Source organism: Onychomys torridus, chromosome 22, assembly GCF_903995425.1.
Source record: "Onychomys torridus chromosome 22, mOncTor1.1, whole genome shotgun sequence".
NCBI classification, from domain to species: domain Eukaryota; kingdom Metazoa; phylum Chordata; class Mammalia; order Rodentia; family Cricetidae; genus Onychomys; species Onychomys torridus.
This window is the reverse complement of record NC_050464.1, coordinates 19,582,093-19,603,465: the sequence shown is the minus strand read 5'-3', so window position 1 is coordinate 19,603,465 and position 21,373 is coordinate 19,582,093.

Genomic DNA, 21,373 nt, shown 5'->3' with positions numbered 1-21,373 from the left:
TTCTTATTGATCCAACATCAGTCGATATATTTTCTTAATGCTTTCCCCTCTAAGCTAATAAAAGCTTATACTTTGGCCTGTTTTCCCATTATCACTCGACTGTCTGATCTACATCAAGATAAAGCCACCTCATATAGTTTGGATGAACTTTATTCACACACACACACACACACACACACACACACACACACACACACACACGCAAAAGTTCACCTGCTGGAAGATTATCTCCCAGTGTGGCAGTGTTGAGATGGTAGACCCTTTAAGAGGTGAGGCCTAATGGAAGGTAACTGGTTCACAGAAGTTCCACCCTCATGAATGGACTAATTCATGGGAAGGGTTGGGTTTCTTAGGAATGAATTAGTTCTCTCAAGAGTGCATTATTATAATTTTTTTAAAAAAGGAACAACTTCCCATGCTCCCTTGCTTTCCATCTTGCAGTGTGAGCCCTTCTGTATGTGGCCAGTTTTCTTTCCACTTCTTCACCACGGGATAGCACAGCAGGAGGTCCTCCTGAGAAAACCAGCTCCATGCTCTTCAGATTTACCAGCTGTGAGAATCATGAGGACTTTCTTTATGAGGTACTCAGCCATGGGCATTTTTGCAACATACAGCAACATACACAGACTAAGATGCACCTAAATTGGGCCCACAGACAAATGTCAGGGACCAAAGAAGACAGTATTTCCTTGGTGGCTAAGGAGTTTCCTAGAGGTTTCTACTGGCTAGAATTCTTTTCTACAGTCCAAGCTCTCTTTATGAAATTCAAGTTCTCCAAATCTGAACTTTCCTTACCTTTCTACTTACATCTCATCCAAATGAAACCCCTAAGGAAGCTGCCCTTCACCGTACCATGTCAGCTGGTTAACCTTATACATTTCCAACCTTAAAATCACACTTGATAGAGCAGACTAATCCTGAACTACCCAGTCACAGTCTTTCTTCAGCACTCACGAACTCCTAAGCTTCCGGGTTTCACTGCACTTACCTCATGGATCCGAATTTTCAGCCTATGATCTTCTCTTATTTCCTGGACTTTGAACCTCTGCGGGAGATGACATCCATCTAATGCATCTCAGACTTCACAAAATCTACTGGCCCATAAATACTGGATGAATAAATGGGTTAATATATCCTTATGGGGGGAAAATGATTGTGGGGAAGATTAAAGGTTCCTCAGACAGAAGGCTGGGAATTGAATGATGACACAAGGTGGTCAAACTCAGTGGGGACACTTGAAGCACCCTGCAGGGGGTTAGAGGTGGCTGGTGGCTACCTGTAAGTGGATTTGGTACAGACCAAGGATGCTTAGAAGGGACCAGTAGAGAAAAGTCAAGAGTGCAGAGTCCTGCCAGAGGGTCCAGAAATTCCTATCGACGCTAGCAAAGCACATAGCTTGAGAGAGTATGGCACAGGTACCAATCACATTTGGCTTCATGTGTGCATGGAGACTGAGAAGTGAAGTGGGTGAATGGTCCCCAGATGTTCCCAATGGGCAAGGAACAGTTTACTGGTGACAGATTGAGAACCAAGTTCCTTCAACCCTGTGTAGGTACTTTTGGATAGGTCAGTACCTCCTGAACTGATAAGTACTGGATGGATGTCTTGCTAAGTTAAAGATGCATTTTCTAGATGAGCACATCGCATGCCCATGAGTCATCAAGGCCCTGAGGCAAGCAAGCATAGGACTAACTTAATGACTCTTCTTGGCTTGAGCTGTACACACACCCCTTGCCAACAAAGCCCCTAGCAACCTGGGACCCCACACAGACACATGCTTTCACTGAGCTGAATACACAACCCTCTTTAAAGAAAGCAGTGGGACATTCTCTCTAACCTATACCTCGCTAGGAACTCTTCAGAGCATCCTTTTTGTGATCATCCATATCCTAAAAGGCATCCAGGAATAAGAGGAAATGGGCTAATCCAGTCTGGACTGGTTTGGGATGCCTGTATGGCTTGACATACTCTGTCTTCTGAATGAACTTTTAAGGAAAATTCCACATTGGCCATCTTATAGCTGTGCATGATTAAGGAAGGCATGTCTAGGATTAAAGTCAAATGCATCATGGGAAAAGGTATGCACAGTAAACAAAGGCTTACTGCCTGCGTGGCATGCTTGCTCAGGGCATCAGTTCCTTTGTAGTATAATGATGCTTTTCTTTAGCTTTACTTCTGAATAAAGTATTTTGCTACTCAGCTTTAGACATGAGCTTCATCGGTCCTTTAAACAAGACACTGAGAACCTAGAAACACTCCAATCCAGACAGAGACCACCATGTTGCATGACAGTTTTCTCCTTCAGGAACAAGGGAAACATTTATGAAGACTCAGGAAGTAAACTTCATCTACATGAGAAAGCAGAAACTAACAAGATCCATGAGGGCCCCTCCTCAAGGTTACAGAAGCAGGAAGCAGGTGCTAGGGGAGGAAACTGTGACCAGCCAGTATGTCAAGAAGAGATCTTTGGACCTACTAAGGTGCATGCAAGCTCTACAGAGACCTCCAGGGTTGCAGCTCTTGTGAGTTGAGGTGGGCTTTTTGATGATGCAGCTGCATTTGAGTAAGCAACCCATCACTCATGCTCCTTTTAATAGCAGTAATGTAAACCCATCAGTTCACCAAGTTGGACTTTGGTATAATTATTACTTTGACCTGTCCTGAGTTTTCTACCTGGGGTAAGTAGGGGTGTGTGTGTGTGTGTGTGTGTGTGTGTGTGTGTGTGTGTGTGTGTGAGAGAGAGAGAGAGAGAGAGAGAGACAGAGAGAGACAGAGAGAGACAGAGAGAAACAGAGAGAGACAGAGAGACAGAGAGACAGAGACAGAGACAGATATAAAAATACAGAGACAGAGAGACAGAGAGAGAGAGATCTCCCCAGAAAAGTTTCATAACACACCCTTTGCAAACTTTTGCTCATTTCCAAAATGCATTTAAAGCAGTGGTTCTCAAACTGTGGGTTGCAACCCCTTTGGGGTTGAATGACCCTTTCACAGAGGTTGTATATTAGATATTCTGCATATCAAATATTTACATTACAATTCATAACAATAGCAAAATTACAGTTATGAAGTAGCAACAATAATAATTTTATGGTTGGGGGTCATCACATGAGGAACTGTGTTCAAGGGTCGCAGCGTTAAGAAGGTTAAGAACCACTGATGTAGACCATCTGAATTCTACCCATGGCAAAACACAAAAAGACTCCAAGAGATACTCTAGGATGCAAAGAGCTCTGAGGAACTCCTCAAGTCACAGAAGCATCTCAGGAAGGTGCCAGGTCTGATGGCTAAGGATGTAACTCCCTAGAGACCCAAGGAGAGATTTATTGAAACCCTGACATGTATCACTGTGCTAAGGGCTTAATCTCACAAAACCTTTTCTGCCCTCATGAGTTTCTAAAATGTATTAGTTCGCCTTAGATGAAATCTCACAAAGCACATGATGGGGGGGGGGGGGGTGGAGGACCAAAGGGCTGTTGTGCTGGCCCAGAATTTTTATCGAAAGATGGCTTGTCAACTGCACATCTCCTTGAGAAGGAGTACACTGTGTTAAGAATGGGAATTCTCTTTCACCATGCAAAGGGTAGGTTAGATATTCAAGCTAATCTTTATTGGAGTTGAAAAAGAAATCCAAAATCTCCATCTACCAACCAAAGAGTCCAGTATGTCAGAAGTCTTAATTCCCCCAGGGAAACAAGCTGCATTAATATTCAAGGATGCTACCATCTCCCTTCAAGTTTCACAACTGATACTAAATTAAGCCATAAAGTGCAACCATGCTAATTGGCAAAAGACACATGACAGACAATGATGGGGTAAAAGTTCACTTCTTACTCCAATTAATTACAAGAAAGGAATTTTTTTTCCTAATGAAGGCATGAGCTCCCACGCACACCATATGGCTCCTGAGCACCTAGATTGACGGGCACAGCTCCTTCACAGTATGCCACTGGAATCCCATCCTCCAAAGACCTAGTGTGAGATGAAATAGCTTTGTGTATTTGCATGTTGAGACATGGATTTGGAGCCCAGTGTGAAGCACTAGTGGTGTATCATAACTTCACTAAATATGAACATGAGACCTACCTTGGGGACACAGCTAGGCACCCCTATCCCATATACAGTATGGCAGCCCTGCCTCCCTGTCATTAGTCCTACTTGAGTCAAAGAACCAAATACTTGTCCTTCTTCAAGAGTTAACCATTAAGATCATACATGAGACATAGGGTCCCTGTGTTCAAAGTTCCCTTTTTCATGAAGTCACTGGTGACATTGACCCTAATAACCATCTTTTAACTTAATTCTATGAAGACTCTATCTCAAAATTAAATCATAATCAGCAGCTCTGGTGGGCTAAGAATCCAATAGATCTGTGGTGGTTTGAATAAGAATGGCCCCCATAGGCTCATATATTTGAATGATTAGTCACTAGGGAGTAGAAATCTTTGGTAGAATTAGAAGGGTTAGGGGGTGTGGCCTTGTTGAAGTGGGTGTGGCCTTGTGGTGGTATAGGTGGGTGTAGGAATTGTGTTACTAGGGGTGGGCTCTGAGGTTTCAAAAGCCTGTGAGAATCATTGTTTCTCTCTCTCTCTCTCTCTCTCTCTCTCTCTCTCTCTCTCTCTCTCTCTCTCTCTTCTCTCTCTCTCTCTCTCTCTCTCTCACTCTCTCTCTCTGTCTGCCTGTGGATCAGGATTTAGTTCTCAACTACTTATCCAGCACCACCCCTATATGCCACCATGCTCCCCACCCTGAAACCATAAGCAAGCTCCTAATTAAATGCTTTCTTTCATAAAAGTCACCTTGGTCGTGGTGTCTCTTCAATAGAATGGTGACTAAGGCAATATCTTACAAGATGGGGTAATGCGACCATCATAGCATAACACAACATGGGCTGGAATTCTCTGAACATATTCAAAGGGTCATCAGTCAATTCTTTTTTGCCTTTTTCATCTTTTGTATTTATTCTTTGGTAATTTCATACACAAATACAGTGTGTTTAGACGGTATCCACCTCTCATTCCTCCCATCCAACTCCTCCCAGAAATTCTCCCTACTCCCTCTTACAAATTCATGTCTTCTTCTTCTTCTTCTTCTTCTTCTTCTTCTTCTTCTTCTTCTTCTTCTTCTTCTTCTTCTTCTCCCCTACTTAAATAACCTATGGGGTCCAGAGAGTGCTGCATGTACACTCATGGGTGAAGGATTTTATCCACTAGTACATGGGAAACCTACTGGGCAGGGTTACAATGCAGAGAAAAACTGAGTTTCTCTCCCTCAGAGGCCATCAGCCGCCAGCCATTTCTCATCTGGAGGCAAGGCCTCATGAGTGTCTTTCTGTTCCATGATTCACTGTTTCCTGGATTGATCTTCTGCAGCGACCATGGTGGCTATGCCTTTGTGGTGACCATATCTCTGTCATGTCCAATTGGCACTATTTCTCAACAGTCTTCCCACCCACCTTCCATGATGTCTCCTCAGCCTTAGGGAAGAGGAAGTATAATCTAGGAATCCCATTTAGAGCTGAGCATTCCATGGCCACTTACTCTCTACACTTTGGACAGTGAGGAGTTTTCCTATTAACCACTATCTACAACCTAAGTCAATTCCATTGGGAAAATAAACATCTTGATATTGGCTTCATAGTTCCCAGGATTCTGAACTCTAGATAACAAGAAAGGGTGATCCAAGGCATCCCTGGATTTCTGGGAATTGGGGCCAGATTTGGGTCTTCCTGGTTCAAAACTATCTCCATGGCAGGATCTTCCTGGGTTTCCAGTGAGATGGAGAGTGGGGATTTCTTATTCCACATTCTAGATCTGCAGTGGAAGTCCCCCAGATCAGAAATTGTTCATTTCTGAAGTCAAAAATAAAGATCAATCCCTACTTCCAAAGAAAATATTGTAGTCCACCCACCCTTTTTTTGTAAATCCCCCCCCCCTTTTAATTTGGACAGGGTCCCTACCCCAGATTTGCCTCAAACCCCCAGTTTATGTAATGTTGGGGATGGAGTTCAAGGCCTCATGCATGCTAGGCAGGCTCTCTATCAGCTGAACCACATTCTCAGCCCACATTTGCTTCTGGGTTATAGTTTAGACAGCGTCATCTGCAATTAGATAGCTGTAGCTGTGTTTTATTTCCTTTCCCATTCATCTTTTATACACTGTGAAATTAACAAGGCTCTCCGTGACCCACCTGTGAAATCTGCCATCTCTTATGGCTGCTCACTGGTCTTTGCTGGGAGATGCTCTAGCGATAACACTCGAGCAATTTGATGAATGTTTCCCTCCTTCTTATTACAAGAATGCTAATCTCCTGACATCTCTCCCCCTATGTACATTCATTAAAGGACTCTGGGCTCCCCACACTCTGCCGCAGATAATATTCAGCACTGTATTTGCTGACATTACAGTGGTCGGCTCACACAGAATTATCTGATGATGTGGTATTAAAGAATTAGGTCAAATAATCTGGATAAACCTTTTGGATTAAAGGATCTGTGCTTGTCTCACTGACCAATATTTTGACAATCTAGTTGGACTGGAGCATACACAGTGTCCTCATTGTTCATTCCTTCCACAGACTGTGACGTGTGCTGGGTGTAAAGAACTCTTCTAGGCACTGAAGAATGAGAGCTCTGCTTCTCAGAAACTTGCAATGCAGGAGAGAAAACTGTGAACCGATCCATAATATCCAGACAGGGTCTTGGTAAAGAGCTTGCAAGCAGGGAGACCTGAGTTTGATCCCCAGAACCCATCTTAAAAACCCATCTGAGCATGTCCTGGTAGTACATGCTTGCAATCCCAGTACTGATGAAGTAGAGACCTGCAAATCCCTGGGGCTCACAGACAAGCCAGTCTAGCCCACCAGGGCAAGTTGCAGGCTAGTGAGACATCCTGTCTCAAAAAGAAGGTATAGAATGTGTGAGGGGTGACACCTGTGGATGCCCTCTGGCATCCAGCCATGCACAAGCACATGCAGCAGCAAACATAAACAAAACACATAAAAGTATAATAATAACAATACATAGATATAAATAAATTAGGATGATAGTCAGAAGAGTTTCACAGACAGAGATCTGAGTCCACCTGGAAGAAGGGGGAGCAGCTCCCCGGGTGCAACATCATGTGTACATGACAAGGATTCCAAACAGAACATCAACAGGTGAAACAGGGAAGGGCATGATGTGTACAGAAGGGAATAGTTGTGTGTCACCCTTTCTCCCCAGATGACGCACAACAGCTGAATGTGCTGGAGAGACTGGAAGTATTCTAGAAAGTATTCTCCTTTCTATTGCTGTGATAGAACACTCTGACCAACAACAAATTGGAAAGGAATTGATTTGTTTTATCTTATACGTCCAGGTTACGGTCCAACATGAAGCCTGAAACAGAAGCCACGAAGGAACAATATGTTCTGGCTTGCTCTCTGGCTTAATAACAGGTTCATGATTTCTTATCTCACTCAGGGCCACCTGCCTAGGGATAGTACTGCTCACAGTGGGCTTTATCCTTCTACATCAATTAATAAACAAGAAAATTTCCCAGTCAATCTGATTTAGGTAGTTCCTCAACAGTGGCCTTCCTTCCAGATGACTGTAGGCTGTATTAAATTAACAGTTAACTAACTGGGAAAGGGGATAAATACAGGTTGATTTGAATACCAGGCCACAGAGTTCATCTTCTCAACCCCTTCAGAAACTGAAAGATTATAGGGACATCATCAGCAGATGACAGAAAGCTGATATATTCACCCAACTGCAGTCAAACAACTTAGCTCATAGGTGATGGTTGTAAGGAAAAGAGGGTGCAGATTCAAGAATCATTGAAAGTTACTCACAGTGGTACATATCCTTAATCCCAGTACTCAGGAGGTTGATATGAAAAGAGCACACAGTCAAGGTACGTCTGGTGTCTTAGTTACAGTTTCTATTGCTGTGAAGAGACACCATGACCACAGAAACTCTTATAAAGGAAAAACATTCCATTGAGGTGGCTTCCTTTTCAGAGTCCATTACCATCATGGTGTGACATGGTGGTGTGCAGGCAGACATGGTGCTGGAGAAGTAGCTAAGAGGCCTACATCTTGACTCATAGGCAACAGGAAGTGGCCTATCTCACTGGGTGTGGCTTGAGCATAGATGAGACCTCAAAGCCTGCCTCCACAGTGTCATACTTCCTCCAAGAACACCACATCTACTCCAACAAGGCCACACCATCATGCCTGGACTACATAGTCAAACCCTGTGTCCAAAAACAAACAAGCAACAACAGACTCATTTCAAAGGTGGGCTTCTTAATCAACATAAATTCAAAAAAAATACCCACAAACAATGACAGACATACATACACAGTATTGATTTCCTTTCTGTTACTGTGATAAAATATCCATATAAAAACAACTTAAGGGAGAAAGGGCTTGTTTTTGGCTTACTGTTGTGAAGGGTAGAGTTCATCAAGGCATTGAAGACAAAGCAACAGTCAGGGAAGACATAAGAACAGGATCAGGAGGCTGGCTGATCATCTTGCACCCATAGTCAGAAAGCAAAGAATGAACAGGAAGTGAGACCAGGTTGTAAAACTTCAAAAGCATGCCCCCATGGTGTAGCAGTTTTCTCCAAGACCTTCCAGCTTATAGGGAAAGTCTCTTAAGACATAGGATGCAAAAAGAGAAATTAAACAACAGGATATTTTAGAACAAGATGTTTACAGGGAGGTTAAACAATAGCATATCCTAAGGGGAGACAAAACTCCATTCTGCAGGAAAATTTGTTAGGACAGTTGACAACTCAAAACAGATTCAGGAAGTTCCTGAAATTTACAAGATTCACTAGGCTCCTCCCTCCCCAATAATACATAAACAGTAAAGATTGCTGAGAGTCACTCTCAGACAAGACAAGCTTCAAAGAAGACTCTCAGCCCAGTCCAGCAGCCTGGAAGAGGTAGAAACCAGCTGAGCTGCCAGGAAGGCTCTCGGACAAGCAGTCATGTGAATGTGGCTCAGACCCAACTGCACTAGGAAAGTACATTCTGCAACCTGTTGAGCTTCCTGCAAGTTGTGCAGTGTGCTTCAAGTTTCCAGTGTTTGTAAACTGTCACTCAGTCTTGGTGTGGGCTTAGGTGATGCCATTATATTTGAGTCATTTCTACTCCTGTATTAACTAACCTCTCATTCACACCCCTGCCCAGTGTACAGACCACTACATCACCAGGGAGTCATTCATCCCCTGGCAACTGCTTACCGCTTGTATAAAGGAGGGGCTTTGTGAGTCCTCCAAGTGACTTGGGTGTTACCTGAGGCTCTCCACTTCCTTTGGGATGGAATGTTTTGAACCAAAAGAAAAAGATACACAAATGTAAATGGTCAATATTGACTATCCTTTTGACGGGATCTACATTCACTGAAGAGACAACCTTCTGAGCATGTCTTTGAGGAAGATTCTAGATCCAGTTAACTTAGGTGAGAAGACCCACCCTAACTATGAGTGGCACTATTCTATGGGCTTGGGTCTAGGCTCAGTAAAAGAAAGGGAGGAGGGGTGCACAAGCATTCAATTCTCTCTGCTTCCTGACTGTGACCACAATGTGATCCACTGCCAAGCTGTCACCACATCTTCCATCTTCCCCATCATAATGGACCATACCCCCTCAACTGTGAGCCAAAGCAAACCCTCCCTCCATTATGTTACTTTTTCCCCCTTTGGCATTTAGTCACATTGAGAAAAGTAATTACCTCAATAATAGACCTCATCCTTCATGACATGCTTATAGGGTGGAACCTTCTAACTGGCTCTCCCAAGAAAGTTACTACTCTTTGCACATGTTAAATTTGCAGACTTCTTGAGTGCAAAGTCTTTCAGTCTAGGACCCCAGTTTAAAGACTTTCCTTTCTAAATTATCCCCCAAATCTCAAGAGTTCCAAATGATATTCTAGAAACTATCTCGGCCCTCTGAGCCCTGCTGCTTTCAAAGCCAGCCAACAATCCCACCCTCCATCACAAAGGTCTCCCACTCCTGTACTGGGCAGAGGTGCAGGCAAGATGGAGCACTTCCAAATAGCTCATTTGCTATTCAGTAAATGGCTCTCTGGGTTATGTCCTCTTCATGTACAGCCTGACAAATCTCTGTGGTTTGAATCACTGGAACAAAAAACACTACACCTTTCCCCTAGGTAGCTAATAGCTCCTTATCTTGCAGCTCTGCACATAATTTACTTAGGATGAAATCTGATGCTCATAAATCCATACTGTATCATTTTCTTTCTCTTGCCTCACGGTGGATTTGCTCAGCAAGGCACCACCATTTCAAGTATGCTGATAGCCTCTCCTTACCTTCTGATTCTTGAGTGTGGGTCTGAAGACTCCCTGGATGGACTGTTTCCCTCTGGAACCTGGAAGCTGCTGTGGCACTTGGACATTTGCGAGGACCACATGAAGGTTGTCGTTCCTCTTCTCGACACACAGCACTGGACTGGGAAGATAGCTTAGTATGGCTTAGTGGGTGACATGGTTGTCCACAGATGCATAAGAACCTCAGTTAGATCCCCAGAGCCCACAGAGTGAGGAGAGTGGTGATGCTCACTTGATACCCCAGAGCTGGAGGAAAGGAGATAGAAAGTCTAGTCTATTGAGTAAGCCCAGATCCCACTGGGAGACCCTGTCTCAAAAACCATGGTTGGACACACCCCAACATTCACCTCTGGCCTCCACATGCACATGTGTGTATGCACCCACGCAAATATTCACACTCACACACATACACACACACTCACACACACACCACAATGAGATGTATGAAGAACACACTTGGAACGGAGCAATGCTCGGCTATTTACCCACTCAGCAAGTCTTTATTGTCAGTCCTATGGTTCTATAGTCCTGTTTCTGCCTGCTAAAATCGTGTTAATGAGTGAACAAGATAAGCAGCGTTCCTCCTGCATTCCCAGAAAGACATCGAAAGTTTGTGTCCTTGAGTTGCTCAACCTTGGGTAATTTGCTAGATCCCTCTTAGCCTGTTTTCTGTTCTTGTACGTAAGTGGATAATGCTATGAATTGGAATGTTAAAAGAGGAGTATCGCAGATTGAAACCAGGGCTTGGGCCATACTGGGAAAATATTATACCACTTAAAATACATCTTCAACACTCTTTTCATTTTTCTACTCTGGGGTCATGTCTTACTAAGGTGCTCAGGCTGGCCTTGAACTCACTCTGGCCTAGGTCGGCCTCGAACTTGTGGTTCTCCCAATTCAGCCTCCCAAGCAGCTGGACTGACCGGGCTGCCTTACTATGTATGGCTGATTGCAATGTCAAGCTGAGTCATAGATATGGCCACCCATGCTAAAGTGGCTAATAGTATTGCAGGCTCTCAAAACCATCAGCTGACACATGTAGAGATTTTTCTGTCTTGACCCAGAATTCCCAGAAACACCCTCCAGTTTATGGTAACCATCTGATGGCACCATCAAATTTAAATCGGGGGTTTGTGAGCCGGTCAGAAGTAGTCAAGGTATAAAAATTCACAGACTATGGCAGAAAAGCAAATATAAATCTCTTTATGTGGTCCCCTGCTTAATTTGTTCCCAACTTTGTCTTAAGTGATACTTCTCAGCAATATATATGAGATGGAAAAAAAAAATCTAGGGTTAAAATTCCCAGTAAATACTTCCTATCAGGTCTGTGGTGCACTACTGCCCCCGTGTGTACCAAGCTTGGCTAGCAAGGATCTGGGACCCACACTGACATTAAGATATTTTATTTTATTATTTTATTTTTTTCCACATTTTTTGAGCAAGAACACTTAAGAAGAAGAAAATAGTCTCTGAAAAATCCTCTTTATCCAAGATCAAATAGAATAAAACCCAATTAAGTCAGAGCAGCTGTTGGTGTTTAACCAACTCAAACGGCACATCTTTTGCTTCCCTCTGTAATGTGTATTGGACATCCGGCTCCATTTACAGGAAATGGATGCATTAACCCCAGAGATAAGAAGAAATCCCTTAATAGAGTAGAGGTCTCACTAGGCTCCCAAGTGGCAGTCTCTGGTTCCTAATGTGGGCACACGTCTCCACTCAGAACAATTTCTAGCATCATTGGTCAGTCAGCTTTGTTCTCTGCTCACAAGGAAACTCCTAGAATCCTCTGCCTCAGGCTATTGAAATGAGTCCTTGTGTTATACAAGTCAAAGTCAAGAAACATTTATCAGACTAGATCTTTTGACCCCATTAGGATTTGAAGGTCTAGGGATTGTGCAATTTAGAGGGTGCAGCTGACCGATGGCTAAGCTGACTGTGGTGGTTAATATTGGTTGTGAACTTGACAGGACCTAAAATCATCCAGGAGATAAGTCTCTGGGCATGTCCACGAGGGATTTTCTAGATTGGATTAATTGAAGTAGGGAGACTCACTAGGAATGTGGGGGGGGCACCATTTTACAAACTAGGGACTCAGACCAAATAAAGAGGAGAAAGCAAGCTGAACACCAGCATCCAACTCTCTCTGCTTCCTGATGGTGGATGCAATGTGAGCAGCTGCCCCGTGCTCCTGCCGCTATGAGTGTCCCCTCACCCAGTGAGCCAAAATAAACCATCCCTTCCTTAAGTTGGTTTTGTCAAGCATTTTGTCCTGGCAGCATGACAAGTAACTAATACAATGGTAGACTATTATAAGATCTGAGGCCAGAGGCCATCTGCTGAGATTTCCAGACTTCTGTGTCCTGGAACAGAGAATTTGACTGGGGACTCACAGAAGATGAGAGGTGGTTTATGAAGAAAGAGAAAGCCAGCCCCCAAGAACAAACCTGAGCTGGAGAGCTATGACAGATCTGTTGTGTGACACTTTTCCTGGCGAGATATGAACAAACATCTTCAGCCAGTTAGAGCAGTGTTTCTCAACCTGTGGGTCATGTCCTGCACAAGGCCTCACATGTCAGATATTTACATTATGGAATCATAATGTATCATATGATATCATAACAGTATCAAAATTACAGTTAAGAAGTAGCAATGAAATAATTTTATGGTGAGGGGGGTCACTACAGCATGAGAAGCTGTATTAAAGGGTCATAGCATTAGGAAGGTTGAGGAACACTGAGTTAGACAATCAATGACAGACAAAAGTAAGGATAGCACTAAAGTCCAATTTTATTGGGGCTACTTACAAGAGTATGGGTAAGGGGTGACTTACAGGAGCAGGAAGGACACAAAGACAACTACATCACTTCAAGCTGACCCCCAGCATGAGTTGATAGCTCGTAAAAGCTGGAACCCTAGAGCTCCCTCCATGACTTACAGGAGTCTCCACTGGCTGGACAGTGTGTCTTCCAAGTGTCTCAGCTTGTCTGAGCTTCCTCAGCAGTCTTTACTCCTTATGTAGCCTTTGGAAATGAGGATCTTTGTGCATTTGCTCAGGTTCAGGGACTTCCTGGGACTTCTGAGTTGCTTACTTCCTGAGTCTTAATGAGCTTACCTTTAGAACATCCTGAGTCTTAATAAGTGTCCCTCCATGGTAGAACATAGCAGCTGAGAGGAAATAGATACACAAAAGAGATGTTCAGATGCTTGAAAGTAAAAGTTTTGGAGAAGCTGAATCCAGTTCAGTGTGGGCAGAACACAGGGCATAAGGAGAGTATTGAAACAGAGATGCACAGAGGTGACCAGAGAGGGACTGGATGGTAAACTGAAGATGTGAACAGAAAGGATGGACCACAGAATGTTATAGAGGAGAACAGGAAAGTCTGATTTTCACCAGTTGAATTGTGGAAAAGACCTAAAATGGAAAGCCAAGGAGAAGACAGTTATATTAGTCTAGGTAGAAAACACCAAGAATGAATTAAGTATTAAAAGAAACAACTAGATAATTATTACAACAACCATTCATCTTTAGAATGGTGTGTCTCACCTCAAACTCTTCCCTAATTGCACCAACTGATAATATAAGATTTAACAAGTTTGGGATCTTAAGAAACAGCCCAGTCAATAAAGTACTTGCCTTGCAAGCAAATAGACCTGAGTTCAAGCCTCAAAACACATGTTTTTTAAAAAACTAAAAAGCAAGGTATGGTGACACCCATTTGTAATTTCAGTACTGGGAAAAGTCCTGGGACTCATTGGTCAGCTGGCTTAGGTCACTTAGTGAGTGAGAGATCCTGTCTCAAAAGTAAAAATGGTGCCTGGTCTACTTTGTTTTATTCCACACGGAGGACAGTTCCTCAAGCTTTCAGTCTCTTGTCTGCCCATCTTTACATGTCCCTAACTTCACCACATTCCTGAGGTTTCAGACTTGCAAGCCATATGGTGGAATGCTTTTACAGCCCAAGATCAGCTGGAAAGGGAAACAGGGAGGAATCCTGAGACTTCTGGTATAAGGCTAGCTTACCCTGGCTTTGGTTCCAGATGCCTACCTATGCCTGCAATGTTATCTGCTGACTGCTCTGTGGACTACTCAGTCTTCCAACTGACACTGGGGGCTGCTTAGAGGTAACATCTCAGGGAAGACCATCTGGGAAAGAGATAAAGGCCAATGCTAACTGTACAGTCTGATACACCACTTGTTGTGGGATGTAGACAGACAGGGCCTGATGACAGGTTAAAAAATACAATTCCACTCCAATCTAGCTTCACAAACCATTGAGTTTACTAGGGCTATTTGCAGGAGTTTAGGTGATGGACTACTGACAGGGATATGGATGTCACAATGCCAGCTGCATCACCAAAAATCCCACATGGACATGAGTGACAACTCCTAAAAGCTATTTTCCTTGTGCTTTTTTTCATGACTTTCAGGATGCCTGGAAGGTTGGAGAGTCTCCTTTCCATAGCAGCTGTTACTGTTTTTATAACCATAGAGAGGGGCCATGTGAATCTTGTAAGTTTTAGGAAAATCCTAAGACTTGTGAGTTTTGTTTAACTTCTGAAGCCTCATTAAATACCCTTTACTTCCTGAGTCTTAATGAGCTCCCTTCCCAGATGAAATATCTCAATCCCTAAGAAATAGCTATGCAATATCATTTTGGTCCTTCTGTATATCTTCTGAGATGATTGATAGCTTCCTCCTAGGGCAGCTGTGAGGAAGGAATATGGTCATGTGAGCAAAACTTACTCCTAAACACAAACCATTCAACAAGTAGTTGTGATTGTGGACCCCTGTGGGGACCAAGATTGAGGAGCCCTGACTAACTCTTAATGATTATATTGTGTTGGATTACATGAAAGAGTGGTTAGTCTGTTTAGGATTCTCCAACATTGTGTCATGATTCTTTCCTGGTATACTTGAGCCAATAAGCCACTATTGAAAACACTCAAAAAGTGTTTCCTAACAACAGATTTCTTGCAACCAAGAAAATGACAGCTCTCAGATATTCAAGTGCATCTATGCATGAAGAATATTATCCACTAAGTGTCTGTGAAATAGAAGAGTACTGTGCTTAAACGATTTCCAAAAAAAATAGGTAATTTGCAATTATTCTAAACACCATGGATGGATCTCATGGTTCTAATGTTGAGTGAAAAAAATAAAACAGTGTGTGTGCTGTACAGTTTTATTTACATAAAGTACCAATACAGGCAAAGGGATCAATGCTGATAGAAATTAGAATAGCTAGTAGTTAATATATCCTGTTAATAGGCTAATGATTAGCATATAGGGTGAAAGTGGTTCTCTGAAGAGTCATACACATGATGGTGTGATATCACACCTGACTTCCTGTGGATTCTAGGAATCTGTTATCTTTCTTGACCTGTTTTTTTTTATTAGTAACACATTTTGTTTGTTATATATGTGTGTGTGTGTGTGTGTGTGTGTGTGTGTGTGTGTGTATACACATATATATATCCATAACATTATAGGTATGATCACTTTGTGTATATTTCAATTAAGGGAATGTTGTATGAGTGTTTGAAGCTCATCCATGCCTACTAGAAGAAAACAAATCCAGAGCTAGAGAGATAGCTCAGTAGGGGAAGCATTTACCACACAAATATGAGGTCCTGAGTTCAAATCCCCAGAATCCACAAAAAGGCAGGTGTAGTATCACACCATCTGTAATTCCAGGGCTCCTCTGGTGAGATGGGAGACAGAAACAAGAGAATCCATGGAAGCTCATGGGCCAGCAAGCCTGACATATGCACCAAAGACCAACAAGAGACTATGCTTGAAACAATAAGGAAGGCAAGGAACAAAACTTGAGGCGATCCTGCGACTTTCACATGTGTGCTGTGGCATACACATACATGCACTTATGTTCACATAGAGGGTTTTTTTGTTTTTGTTTTTTGTTTTTTTAAGAAAACAATCTTTGCCCATGATCAGCATCCTAAGTTTATACCAAGGCTCTACAAATAATGGTGATGATGCCGGGCGATGGTGGCATACTCCGTTAATCCCAGCACTTGGGAGGCAAAGCCAAATGGATCTTGGTGAGTTTGAGGCCAGCCTGGTCTACAGAGTGAGATCCAGGACAGGCACCAAAACTACACAGAGAAACCTTGTCTAGAAAACCAAAAAATAAATAAATAATGGTGATGACACTTTTATCTGTCACTTTGCTTTTATTAATGTCTTTTGTCTAACCACTAACAGAGCACAACCCTTAGATGGCAGATTGGAGCAAAGATATCATAAAAAGTCAATGTTAACATCACATTATTTAGCAGAACCACCACCACCACCCTGAGCCACTGTGGCTGAGGATATGGCCAACACCAAACACAACCTTGAAATAGGTTTCTGAGTTGAAATTCTTAATGGATATTTTCTTGAGCATCCCTCCAGTGTTGAATCTGCTTTGACAGATACTTTAAAAAGATACATATCTTTAAAATGTGTTCTTAATATCCATACCATTGGGTTAGCCCAGTGACAGAGCTATCCATGTGACAAGTCTAAACAAGTTATAAGAGGCAGAAGGTTCTAGACCTAGATTGAAATAGTAGAAGTTTTACTTTGAGTACACTGAGATACTCGGACTAGAAGGAGGAGCTGTAGTTTAGGTTGCATTCAAGGGCACAGCCACATACTGGTACTAAGCACAAAGCCTCAGGGAAAAGATTTTTTTTTAATGGAGAAGTGAACTTCAAATTCTGAAGTCAGAAGGAGAGAGACGAGTGGGTATAATGGAAGGTGTAGTAGGCATTGTATCACTATGAACGTGACACACTCATTTAAAACATCTGCAGTAAAGCATTTTCAGAGATGAAAGAGTTATCTTAAGGTTTCAGAGGGTTTCCATCCATCATGACAGGAAAAGCAGGACTGAGCAGCTCTGGTTGTTGCAATGGGATCCTGTGACAGAGGCTGTTCACACTACAGTCAACCAGGAAGCAGAAAGAGTCGACATGAACTGGGGGTGGGTATAGCCTTGGAAGGCCTGTCCTTAATAGTCTACTGCCTCTAGCTAGGCCCTACGTAAAAGATCTACAAAAAAACAGTGTCACCACTGTGGTTTGAATGAGAAATGTCCCTCATAGGCTCATGTATTTAAACAGTTGGTGGCGCTGTATGGGAAAGGTTATGAAACCTTTAGAAGGCAGAGTCTTGCTGGAAGAAGTACACCATGGCAGGGGGCATGTTGAGGGCTTATAGCTTTGCTCAACTTCCTGTTCTCTCCCTCCCTCCCCCATATCTCTCTCTCTCTCTCTCTCTCTCTCTCTCTCTCTCTCTCTCTCTCTCTCTCTCTCTCTCTCTCTCTTCCTCTGCTTCCTGTTTGTGGATGAAATGTGATCTCTTGGCTTCTTGTTCCTGCTACCATGCCTTCCCTACCATCATGGACTCCACACCTCTGGGACCATCAGCTAAAGCAACCTCTGGCTTCCTTAAGTTACTTTTGGTCATGGTGGTGAAATCACAATGACAGAATGGTAACTAACATAGCCACCTCCTGGAGAACACATGAACCTGTGGGAGGATTTTCATGTTTAGACTGTAGCAGAAAGCAACATAAGCAAAGAAAAAGGAACAATTTAAAACACGGTGACTGAAAAGTACGAGCTTACTCTCCATGGATGTCTTCTGTATCAGAAGATAAATTACACTAAAACAGTGGAATAGGCGAGGTCATCTAGATGGACATGAAAAGCTGAAAGTAATTTTCTTCTAAGGTTATTTTGTTCTGTTCTTCTAAAGTCACCCTCAGGTAATTAGGGGCATCCTGTACTTTTCTGGATTATGGAAGAAACCCCAATGAGCATACAATCAAAGAAGAGCATTCTGGGAATCATTATCTGTTCAGTTGGATTGTACTTATCAGGCTGGTGAGTTTAGGAACAGTATCAAAAATGCTGGAGAACTTGCACTCATCCATGAACTTGGAAACAATCATGACCCCACCATGGCAGGACCAACATCAGCCATAAACACACACGCGAGTTACAGCTAGGATCTCACACTTACATTCACTCTGTCAAGCAGATCTCCCCAAAACATCTGAATGGACTATCAAGGTCCATCTGTATATTTTTGCAAGATGGCATCTCTTGGGTAGCATATGCAAGGGTAATAATATCTAAAACAATAATTCACTAGAAAGACCAGAGTTTAGCACTAGGAAAATGTCTCAGAGGCTAAAAGCACTTGTTCAAATACAGCCTGAGTTCAAATCCCCAAACCTACAATAAAATGTCAGACATGGCTGGACATTCCTAAAACTCCAGGGCAGAGACAAGAGAATCTCAGGAGCTCCCTAGACAGCCAGGCTAGCAGAAGCAGCCAGTTTCTGGTTCAGTAAAAGGTCCTGTCTGAGGATGATACAGTAGACAGCAATAAAGGAAGGAACCTGGATGTTCTCCTCTGTCTGCTGCATGCACATGCACGGGCACACATACGCATGTACACCCACACACTCATGTGCAGGCACCACATACACATAACATACTACATACATTCATACAATTAATTGAAGTTTTAATTCTAAAAAAAAAAAAAAAACAGATTTATCCATAGCATTATCCATCAAACAAGAACAAACACTGATCCCCTCAGAATTGCATCTCATGCAAGAGTACTGACCCTTATATGGGACATCTGCAGCCCCCTAGTCCCAACACTCAGTGGACATCCCAGGAGAGGAGACAGGAAGAGTTAAGAGCCTTCTGGGTATGACATGGCCGCTGAGCTCATAAACTGACTGCAGCTGTGGCTCCCTATACAAGACCAAGCCAGCAAGGCAGCCAATGCTCAGCAGGCAGTGCTAATTGGACTCAGTGGGTTATCATGACAACAATATCAACAATAACAAAAAGAGAGGATGTGAAAATGGGGAGAGGGACATACACACACATATACACACATACACACACACACATACACACAGTTACACACACCTACACACACATACACATACACACCTACACACACATACACACAGTTACACACACCTACACACACATACACATACACACCTACACACACATACACACACATAATACACACACACATACACACACCTACACATACACACCTACACACACATATACACACACAACACACACACACACCTACACATACACACATACACACACACACATATACACACACACACAAAGTTACGCACACATACACACACCTACACATACACACCTATACACACATACACACACATATACACACACATACATATATACACACATACACAGTTACACACACATATATACACACATACACACAGTTACACACATATACACACACATATACATATATACACACATACACACATACACACAGTTACACACACATACACACAACTACACATATACACCTACACACACCTACACACACATATACACACACATAACACACAAGCACACATACACACATACACACATATTTACACACATACACACACACATACACACAGTTACACACACATACACACACCTACACATACACACATATATACACATATACACATACATAACACACACACACACACACACACATGGAATGACAGCCTTCTAGGATGTGAGAGCGTGGAAGTGTTACATACATCTTTTTCCTCCACCCACATACTTAGATCTCATTTTTCTTAGGTTTATCCATTTATCACATGACATTTGCCTAGAGATCTGGCTTAGAGAGAGTTGCCTGTGGGTAGTGACTTAATTCTATTGGGGATCCTAATTGCACAGCATTATGGTCTGACATCTATTTATTGGAAACAAGCTCATCTGAGTCTCCTTCTCAGAACAGAGCACGACGCCAGACACCAGTGTTCAGGGTATCGCTACTGCAGGGGAATGCCAGCCCAGGGATCTGCGCTTGGAATCTAAGGGCACGCTCAAAACAATCTCTAGTGTGAGTCTAGGGCCTGTCTGATGACGGAGATAACACTCTGCAGTCCATGGCTCCCTATATCATGAGTATCTAACACTCATTAACCTGGCTGGAAAAAAACAGGACCTGATAAAGCACAGGGCAAGACAAGGCGTGAACATCAGACTTGCAGAGATAGCCTTTGAGTCACCTTTCTCGTCTTTGCCACAAACTAGCTGGCAAAAGCAACTGAAACAGGTAGGGTTTCTGTCGGCTCACGGCTCTGGGTTACAGTCATTCACAGTGAGAAGGCATGGTGACAGGTGTGTGGGTCACATGGCATCTGCAGGAAGCAGAAGGATGAACGCTGCTGCCCAGCTCACTTTCTCCCTTTTATTCCATCTGGAAGTTAGGATGGGGCTTCCTACCTTAACTAACCTAATCTCTAGAGTCTATCACAAACATACCCAGAGATTTGTCTCCAAGGTGATTCTCTACCGTGTACAACTGGCAATCAATACAAACTATCATAAGAAGTCCACGCCTTGTCAGTTGGCCACCCAAACATAACACTCTCAAGCTGTAACCTTCCACCCCTTGTCCCCATAGGCTCATGGGTGCAAAATTCATTCAGCCCAACTTCAATTAATCAACGCAGCCATTATCCCAGGGAACTAGTAAGAACTGAAAGACACGAGAAGAACAGCAACTGAAAACACACCCCAAGTTCTCATCACAGACCACTGTGAATGTCACTCTTGTTTCAAACATTCAAATCTGAAGACTCACAGAATGGGATCCCAGACCACAGATAGAAAAGACAAACCCCTCAGTGAGGTCCAGAAAGCAGGTTTGGGGTGGTAATATTAGTCTTGCTGTGGTAGATCAAGACTTTGTCTTCTTCCATTCTCGTCTTACTTATCAGGTAGTAGCCAAGTCTCCTAACTGATCTGACCACACACAAGATGAAGATATTGGTCCAAAATTCCTTGCTGAAACTGCAGGTGCACCACTTAAAGGGACCAGTATCGGCACAAGATACCCCAAAACCTGAGTTCTCACACAAAGGAGATTTATTTGCCCCGGAGGGACAAAGGGCAGAGAATAAGAGACAAAGACAGGAGACAGAGGAACAGAGG